At 41.7% G+C, this 10,295-nt stretch overlaps 1 protein-coding gene across 1 annotated transcript in view; it reads right to left on the bottom strand.

The window, feature by feature from the left end:
- Positions 1–7,200: 7,200 nt before the first annotated feature.
- The window catches only part of SPON1 (spondin 1), a 270,549-nt gene continuing 267,454 nt past the window's right edge, over positions 7,201–10,295 (bottom strand). Inside the window, exon 17 of the transcript XR_014560639.1 lies at positions 7,201–10,277. The gene's annotated coding sequence lies outside the window, so the exon portion shown is untranslated. The remainder of the gene's footprint in view (positions 10,278–10,295) is intronic.

The raw sequence follows: 10,295 nt of genomic DNA, 5'->3' as shown, positions 1-10,295 counted from the left end.
TGCAGGCTATTACAGAGGCCAAAAATCACATCTTCACAAACTGGTGAGGCTGCTTTCGAGTAAGAGATCCTGGCTCTTGCATCTTAAAGCCAAAGAAATCTTAAGTTTTGCATAGCTTGGAGATTCTTTTTCGTTTCAGATTTGTAGCTGCTGATGTGACAATTTGAAGCAAATGAATAACGGGTGGGGAGGAGGCTGGCTCCTTCCCCATCATGCAGTTTTATTTCTGCTAGGGATGGGAGAGAAATTTGTTTAATTCACAGTGAGCCAACCTGATTCAGTGTCCCTGCATGTGCTTGCAGACTGGAACACACTATCAGTTCAAATATGCACTTCTCCAGAGTTTGTGGTGCAGTTTAGATCCCATAATGTACACACCAAAGACATATTTTGTGTTAGTAAATGCATATGTGTATATATTTTAGGGCATTGAAACAAAGTGTATTTTGTTGGAAGAATGTGTGCAAAGTGCATTAAAATGTATGCAACTTGGATGTTCATTTTTCGTGCATTCGTTCGGAAAGTCACAAAGCCTCAGCAGTAAAAGGAGCCCCTAAGGGAGGAAAGACCAGCTTTTGGAGGAAAAGAGTGAAATGTTCTCTGGCCTAGATGGTGGACAGAAAAAAACTTTCTCCCTCTGATGTGCTGGCTCTCCAAATATGAAATGGGTCACCTTTTGGAGCTGTTAAAGAGAGACAGGAAGCAGGAATTATATGCAAATTATAGATGTGGACATTCAGAGGTAGGGAAAAATGGATTTGAACATCACCTGTGTAAATGACCTTAGTTCAGGCTTTGCAATGGAAGGCAAGGATTCATTAGCTGAAAGTAGTAATAAAATAGCTATCTACTCCCCTCTACAGGCACAAAGTGAGAATGGCATGGTGAAATTTTGCTTTCAGAGCCTTGCCGTTGCACCATGAAAAGGTCCCTCCATGCACTGAACCCCCCTAAACCCCCACACTTCTTTTGTTCCTCCTTTACATGAACTGAGGAATGGGGACAAGCTCATTTTAATCCAAACAGAGCCTAACCTTATGAGCTCTTGAGGGGACGAGAATACCCTTACCTTGCCAAGCACATGAGAATTGAGCTGAAAGTTCTGCTTAGAGATTGCTACCCTGTTTTAAAAATGAAAGATTTCTTAACTCAGCTGTCTCCTTCCCCACCTAGGAGAGTCTTAGGATTTGATATTTGTAGGTTAAAAGCAAGTATAAGAGTTTTGGAGGTGACATGTTACGTAGAGCTCGGGATGTCTTGGGAAACATTTTAAGAAGACTTTTCCTGTCAGCTAGTATAATATGTCTCCTCACAGACATGAAGTAATGGGTTAGTTGCCCTCAGACAGAAGCTCATGCAACAATAAATTTTGTCAGTCACAAGCCTTGAAGAAAGGTGTGACATAAAAACAAAAGCTTTGGGGAGTCACCATTAACATGTCCGGTGCATTGTTTGTTACTGTTTACATTGATAAGTCACATGTTTGCCTAGTCCTCTAGGTGACATAAACCATTTTAGTCAATAAAAATTAAAAGACATACAAAAAATCAGATAAAATACAATATCAGCACGCTCATGCAGAAAAACAAATGCATAAAAAAGAGCCACAATAATCCCACTGGGATAAAAATTAAGTGGTCAGATTTTGTCAGACTAAAGTAATATTCAATATCAGTTTTGAGATATTGTAAATCTTAAACATGTTAAAAGACGGGACAAAGTATTTGCTTGGAGCAACTTAAAGCCCCAGGCAGGTCTTTCCTTCATGATTTTTTTTTTTTTTAAATGTCTTAGGTCAGAGGTGGCCCAAAACATTTTGGAGCCTGAAGCAAAACATCCTGCTCCCACTCGGGGATGGGGCTTGAGGTTTGCAAGGGCTTCACCTCATGGAAAAGCCCTTGCAAAGTCTCACTGGAATGTGTGAGGGCAAACTCTGCAAGGACTTTGGGAATGCTTCCCTCTCACTCAGTTTTGTTCCGGAGAGCTTTGCCAATGGCGGCAAAACTGTGTGGCAGAATGCTGTGTCACTCTGCCAATGCCAACACCTCCCTTACCTTGGTTGCTTCTCTGGTGGTGGCAGAAGCTGTGAGCAGTTTCCACCGCTGCTTCACCCCACTGCATGGGTGGGCCAGGTCTGTCTTTGTTCCTGAAAACAATGTGGAAATTCCTCTACATGTTTCTCATAGCTACAGTGTATATTATGTTACACTGTTAAGAGATGAAGAGAGTTTGCAGTTGCAGCTAAATTCATTTGCAGCTGAGAGGATAAGCTAGTTGCTAGGTTCATTGTGTGTTGCTGAGGTAATGACAAGCCTGCTGAGTCGTTTTGCCTGGCTAGACTGTGTCCTTGAATTCTGAGAGTGCCTCTTTCTTGCCTGGATGGAGAATAGAGGGCAGTGTGTGTGTAGAAGCTAGTTGATGGGTACAAATGTAAAGTTCACATTTGTTGCGCTGTCGACTTTTGCCCATGGTCCTACCCCTTACTGGTATATGGCTCTTGCAAAGCTGCTTAGAAGGGCGTTTGGCCCTTCGTCTTAAAAATGTTCCCCACTATGGCAGTGCAGGCACAGTTGGGTGGGGGAGAGAGTTGGCAAAGCTAAAGCAGAGAATTTGTCACAACTTATTCCTCGCTGTACAGTGGTACCTCGGATTACAGACGCTTCAGGTTACAGACTCCACTAACCCAGAAATGGTACCTCGGGTTAAGAACTTTGCTTCAGGATGAGAACAGGATGAGAACAGCAGCAGCGGGAGGCCCCATTAGCTAAAGTGGTACCTCAGGTTAAGAACAGTTTCAGGTTAAGAACGGACCTCCGGAACGAATTAAGTACATAACCAGAGGTACCACTGTATGTGAACAGATAGGAGACTTCAGTGAGTCTTTGCCCCAGAAACAGCACTGCATGCAGGCATATCCTAGGACCCTTTGCATGTGGATTTGAAGTATTAATGGTAGTTAGGCCAGAGATGGGTCAGCCCTTGTGAATGTGAACCCCTGCTTGGGAGGTTTTCTGACTAGATAATCACTTTTTAGAAGCAGTGTTTTAATAAGATAGTTTATGCTACTGAGCAGCTCATTCCACATTCCTAAAATGAGATGAAAACCCTCCTGCACCGTAACTCTTTAATAGTCTCCAGTTGCATAGTCCTCAAGTCTTTCAAACCACAAAAAGACATACTATATAAATAATAGCTGTGCTTTTAGCACCATCTAGTGGTATTTTATTTATATTTTCTGGCATGCTCAGTGTTCTTCCCCCTATTCTTCCATCTTACCAAGGAGACAAATTAATAAGAACAAGCAAATAAGTTACAAGTCAGGACTACACCATTACATAGCTGCTAGGATCTGATACAAGAGTCCCTTGCCTGGTGTGTTCTGTGTCCTGGGAAGAAGAGGTGTGGGATGGCGGCAAGCCCCCCCTCCTTGCACCAATATCCTTGGTGACACTACTTTGGGACCTCCTCAGATTTATTCAGCATTTGGGATTATATCTAGGGTGAGTCCAACTTATTCCACCTACCAAGTGTAGAAGGTAAGGAGGCCCCACCATGTATTTGAATTTGAGGTTTTTCTAGGTAATCTAGTGGTTGCCTTTTACGACACTGAAGGAAGCAGAGAAAGAGGGAGGGGAGGGAGTACATAGGCCTGAAGCCCATGATCAGGCTCAGAAATTTACCTCACAGAATCATAAATGCAGGAATATGCAGCTGTCCCTTACAGGAAGCGAACCTGCAACCACGCTCTAACCAACTCAGCTATCCACCTCCTTATGCACTGCCCTTACTTTTGCCCAAATGCCAGATAATAAGCAACACAAAAACCATACAACACAAGAACCTTGAGTAGAATATCGGAACAAGCAGTTGAAGCATTAAACTGGACAACCAAGTGTACTTATAGTCAGGTAGAAAGGGGTTACCTGCCAGGAGTCACACTCTGCATTACTAGCCAGGCTTAAGACTGCTGCTTTAACTTCCAGCAACCTCCCTCTTTGCACTCCTGGGGCTAAAGGAAGTAGGATAGGATAAGTTTTGTATTGCGTCTCAAATTCCAAGCAGGTTAACATATGTTCAATGGCTACTGGTCATATGGCTGTGTATTACCTCCACTTGCGGAGATGATGTGCCTTTGGATACTAGTTGCTGGAGAATGGGAGGTTGCTTGTTGCATGAATTCCCCCCAGGATTCCTATAAGCATTTGGTTGGCCAATGTGAGGACATAATGTTGGAGGAGATGAGCCACTGGCCTGAGCCATCAGGCTCCTCTTTTGTTCTCATGACTACACAGGCCTTCAGTCTGATGCAGCAGGACTCTTCTTCTGTTCTAAATGTTGCATTTAGACAAACTGATAATACTGCTTAATCGTATTCAGTCCTCACATATTTGTAAGGTGGCATACATAGAGAGGATTTGTTTTCTTCCTTTGTGGTTATCCTAGGCAATTGTGGCCTACAAAAGGTGGTTAAAAGATAGAGACAAACTCAGTGCTAAGGAAGTTCAGCCTTCTTTGAGGTATAGTAAGGCAACAGCCCAGCTGCCTTCCCTCAAACATCCTAGAATTTAATGCTGAACACTTTGGTTCATATGTTCAGCCAATGCTGCAATTACTCAAGTACCTTGCTGAACAGCTGCATCACCTCTATCTATATTTTGCTACTCTAATAGGTGTATGAGGCAGCACCTGCCCTCAGAGAAGCCATAATGGCTCTGCTTCTGCAAGGCTTGTTCTTCTATATGCTTGCTTATTTTATTTTTAACTACACCAGCTTCACCATGACAGATGTTAAGCCAACTGACCTGTATTTCCCTGGATCCCCTCTGCATCCCTTTTAAAAAAATTGTACTACATTGGCTACTTTTCAGTCCTCAGGTATGGAGGCTGATCTTAAGACAACATATTCATGTTAGAAAATCAGCCATTTCACATGTGAGTTACTTGACAACTCTCCGGTAGATGCCATCCAGATACAGTGATTTGCCTGTCTTTATTTCATCTAGAACTTCATTTCTCATTAGTTCTCAGTTCCTGTTTTGTTCAGGTTTTTCCAGTAAACCTTTACCAGGATTTTCACTCTGGACTGCAGCTGCATTATTGATGTGTCTCTGCTAACGGGTGCAATATACATTTCCCTAGATATCCTTTCCTTTTTGAAGTTTACTCTTTGGGTCTTCCATTATCAAAGTAGCCAGTCTCACAAGAGCTGTGAGAGACTGCAAATTCAACAGTACAAGATCTGTGGTGCCAGGAAGAGAGTGTAAGGAATACTCTTGCTTTCTGCCTACTGAGCAGTTAATGGTGTGCATCAGTTAATGTGCAAACCATTCTGGCTCTTACAAATAGGAGGAGAGGATGCTTAAATATCATTCAGGTGGGCTGTAATCGCCTTTGTTTCACAAAACGTTGCAAAAAACAACAGGAAGTAAAGGTTGGATATTGAAAGCCTAGCGATAAAGGCCTTAAATGAGTTTGCATGCCGAGTGAAGAATGACAGGTGTCTGGAATACCTCTTAGAAGGATCTTTAGCGTAGTCCATTTTGCTGGTGAAGTCTTTAGGCTGCAATAACACAGCTTCTTCCAAGGAGGAAAAATGAAAGTGTACATTTGCTCTCAGCAGTTATTAAAGTGGAAATGTGATGGCATTATCTGAACACTCATCAAAGGTCAAGGGAATTAAATTGGCATAAGTTAACTCCCCCCCCCCCCCTGCTCTCTATTGCATGTGACTCCGACAGGGTTTATCTTTCTTTTCTGAGCTATTCCTAACAGCATCATACAGGGACCACTGCTTTATTTCTAGAAAAGAGTTGCTGGAGCTTGTCTCTTTAGAAATGTTGCCCTCTGATTCAAACACACTTCTTCCTAAGCCCAGGAGATGACTATGTTTGATGACTGTTTCCTAGCACCTTTTCCCTAGCCATTTCCGTTTTGTAGGGCCTGAAAAGCAGAGACTTGGCTGCACAGTCCAAAATCAAAATTAAGTGTACCGATAAGTTTCCCCACCAAAACCTCACTTCCTGACATAGACAATAGAATGGCCCCAGTAACTGACATCTTCAGGTGACCAGAAAGTGCTCTTTATTCCCTATGGTTTCAATCTTTTCAAAACCTGATGAATGCTATATTAGAAGTACCATAAGCCCTCCTTTGAAAGTCAGTGAAACAGGAACCACTTTTTTTGTTAGACAAGCCCAAGATAATTTCTTTCCTGGGGTGGATTTTGGTATTCTTTGTTATATGGTGCCCTATGTGAGGCCAAAATTGGGTCCCCCCCCCCGCAATGGATCTTCTCATTATGGATCTTCTCAGTTTTGCACCCCCGTATTTTGGCACCCTGAGTGGGGGAACCTCCCACACTGTCCTAAATACAGAGCTGGTCTTTTCTTTGTGTGTCTGGAAAGCAGCCTTCTAGAACCACCTCATTCTTTCGTGATGTCTTCATCAACACTTTTTAACTTTTTATCCTTCTACATCAGGACTTACCCATGTCTGTGCGTGCCTTCAAAAACAGTTTCTTCCTCTCTGTTCTGAGTTTCTGATCATCAGCCCCTGAATACGTGCCTGTTCTTGTGGCTCCTAGAAGGTGTCAGCATGCAACAGTGGCCAGTGTATGGGAATGGCTTCAACTGGCCTGCTAAACCAGGTGAGGATAGCCAACAGGTCTCAAACCCTCAGTGAGTTAGGGACTTCCCCTGCATGCAAAGACAGGCTCCAGCAGTTGAGTGGATGGGACCAATAGTGGGTCCAACAGTCAAGAAGCTGGTTTTTGCACGTACAGTAGGGGAAAGTGAGGGGCAGATGGAGTTTGTGAATCTGGGAAGGTAACCCATTTAGGAGAGGGAAAGCTACCACTGCTCTGTGGGATATCTTTAGGAGAATAAAAGGCTAAATCCAGAGTGGGAATCCAGAGCCTTTTAGAAGGTTGGATGGTGCCTTGTAAGCTTCCTTTGTGCCAAACGTGTTGCTTTCCTTTCCTTTCCTTTGGGCCACATCAATGAGGCTGAGAGGGGGCTATTGTTGTCTGGGCAGTCCAGGACCTCCATACACACTGTCCAGGCTTGCACCCTGGGTAGGTCACTTTGGTACTGCTAACGCTGTGGTTTGACCCCTGGAGGCACAGTCCATTGCTTCTGAAGACAGACAGATGCCAACAACATTTATCTACTTGTACCATTAAACTCAAACAAACAAGTGATGTTGTTTTCATAGTAAAGATGTGTTTATTCCAAAATAATAATGTGTTAGCCGGACAACTACATACAAAACATCTACACAAGACTTTGGTAAGAAATATATCCATGACAGCTTTCTCAGAAATTCCATAGTGAACAAAAAAACAAAAACAAAAAAGAACAAAGAAAACATAAAAACAAAAAGGCCTTTTTTGTTTTTTTAAAAAACCAAGTTGCTTTTATTAAAACCTATTGTACATATAAGCCCCCTAACATTTCTGTTTCATTGCTTGTAAAGTTTCTACAGATTATGTAAGAAAATAAAATACAGAGAATGTTAATAAATGGTAAGTGAGGTGTATAAAATTCCTAGATCTATACCTGTGCTTTTGGTTCCAGAGTGTGCAACAGGCATGAATTATTGTACAAGATAAGAAGTGTGGTCTATTGTTGGCTGATTTGCAACAAATATTACACTACTAGAAGGTTTACAGTAACTTTGCAATAATGCTATGCATTCTGTGTCACTTTGGGATTCATTTCTTTAATAGAAAAATCAACCTTAAGGGTCTCTATCAAGCTAAAATTAGGTGTGATTAACAGCACAATCATACACATCTCTACCTAGAAGTAAGTCTCATGACTTCAGTGGACTTACTCCCAGGTCAAGTGTGTATAGCATTGCAGTCTTAGTCCCATTAAAACCGATGGAACAAGGTAGTTCTAATTAAATTTCCACTAAAAGTGATTAGCTGGATTGGGGCCGTTCTGTTTTTCATTCATTTTTCATTTCTTTTTTTTAAAAAAAGCATTATCATTATTACAAAAAGTAATGATTCCCACCACTATTTGGATCAAATTAGAAGAAATTTGTCAATGTGGACTGGGACAGCTATATTATCAGGTGATAGAACAACCAAATTTTTCTTCAGCTGCAAGCTCTTTCATGCTTTCGAATCACAATCCTTTGAAAAGTCAGCCAACCAAGCAAAATACTATTAGATATTAAAGAAATTACAAGCAACTGCACAGAGCTGCTGCTGTGTCAATCAAGTACTAGGGACAGTGAAAGTCAAATCATTAAGTTCATGGAAATTCTTACTGAGCTCAGTAGAGCCAGCACTCTTTCTGGGACAATTACTAGCATTTAATACAAGCACAGAGTAGAAGAATCAAAAACATTTTAATGCAGGGTGTTTTGTTTTTTTGCAAGTAAATGCAACTGGGCATACTCCAGCGGTTACATATTTCATGCATATTTTGACTGAATAAGTATATAATGTGAGGAAGTTAATGCATAATTCATTGAAGCAAAACATAATTGAATCTTAGATATCTGAAAACCAGAGACACAAAAATTAGCATCAGCCTAATTTCGTGCATTAACTCCTAAGTGTGCTTGTCCTTTCAAGACATTTCTGCTCGGCGCCTGTGCTGAAGGCCCTCCTGAATTTTCCCTGGTTCTTCCCTTCCTTGCCCATTGGCCCTCAATTGCTTTGGGTGGCTTTGCACTGGAAGTGACTGGCTACTTAGTGCCAATGCTACATGAGAAGACACAACTACAATGAACTAACTGTGAAGATAGAGTGTCTCTGGGTCTTGAGTATAGAGACAGGGATGGAAAAGGCTTATGAGAAGGAATATAGTGAGGATTTGGGAGGCGAGGTGCACTTTAGCTCTAGAAAAAGAATACTGCCAACCTTTTGAGATTACGTTAACTTTTCTGATGAGGCATTCAATAAAAGGACATATATTTATCTTGAATAAAGGACCTCTTTCAAAGTGGCTATGGTGACTGTGGTAAAAAAGCTAAGAGCCTAGCTCCTCAGATTTCTGCTTAGCAACCCCACAGACACCCAAATGGCAGACTGGCTGATGAGTCAAAAGTAGTTGATTCTGAAACAATGTTTGGATTATACATAGAAAAGTGATGTTATTTCTAGCTGACCACACATGTCTTCTGAGGTGAATCCTTTCTGGAATAGTTACAAATGAGACCTTTTAAGTTTCCATGTATAATGAGCCTGTGGTACCCTTTCAAAAAGACACCCCGAGTGCACCAAATATTATGTTGGAAGAGGTGTTTACATTTTCCCAGAGCTCAGCGGTCAGTCTTAGGTGAATCTCTCTGTGTCAAAAACAATAAAATGTGTTTTTTCCCCTTAGGGTGCCAACACACTGTGCTGCTGTTTATAAATGCTGCAGCTCTGAAAGGGGTACAAGATGATTAATGTCAGCAGCTACATGACAAATTGAAAATGAAAACCTTGTGGAATTTTGGAGCTGTGTGCAGAATTCATTCCTTTTCTGCAATAGTTGGAGGTCCCTTACCTCTAGAAGGCTGGTGGCATCACCCTGCACATTATTTCATTCTGAGACCACTGCCTGCAACAATATCATTATAGTTTGGGGGACTCTCTAATTTGACTCAGTCCCTTTTGGACTCAGTCCTTGTACAGGATTACGTTTGGCATAGAGAACTGAAGAGAATGCAGAAGGATGCCCTCCTTTTTATACTATGGTTTTTAACTGCTGGTGATTTACAGAACACTCTAATATATTACCTGAATCTTTCTCTACACCTCTTGACATTCCAGGGAAACTCACTGATGCCTTATCTTTTGGAAATGTTTACAGCCTCATGACCAGATGAGCCACACTGGCAAAATAACATTGCATGCATGCTTCTGCCCTCTCCCACACTAATCCCACATTCCTCTGCATGCAAGATGCATACAGACTTCGTTAATACTGGGAGTAATTTGCCAACTACATCAAAATGTTACTAATAATCCATGCACTTGTTCATTATTGTGGTAGACTTGAGCTTGCGCCTTAAAATTATTTATATAACCTCTAGAGTTTTTTGTTGCCTTCTTCACTGTTGTATCGAAATTTCTGAAGCTTTGGCAATTGAAAGTGGAAACACATGAACATACAAGGTATTCTGTAAAGGTACGTAGAGAACGGCTGGCATTTTCAGCATTTTTTTCTCGTTTGGATTTTTGCACACAAGTTGTGTTCTCCACAATTATACTGGCCATATTAGGGGCAGGTAACTGACTCCCTATCCTTTGGGCCCAGGTTGCAGCTACACCTTGGCTCTTAAAAGTTCAGCCC

Source organism: Podarcis gaigeae, assembly GCF_964106915.1.
Source record: "Podarcis gaigeae genome assembly, chromosome: 1".
In the NCBI taxonomy this organism is placed as follows: Eukaryota; Metazoa; Chordata; class Lepidosauria; order Squamata; family Lacertidae; genus Podarcis; species Podarcis gaigeae.
The sequence above is the reverse complement of the archived record's forward strand: the minus strand, read 5'-3'. Positions and strand labels throughout refer to the sequence as shown.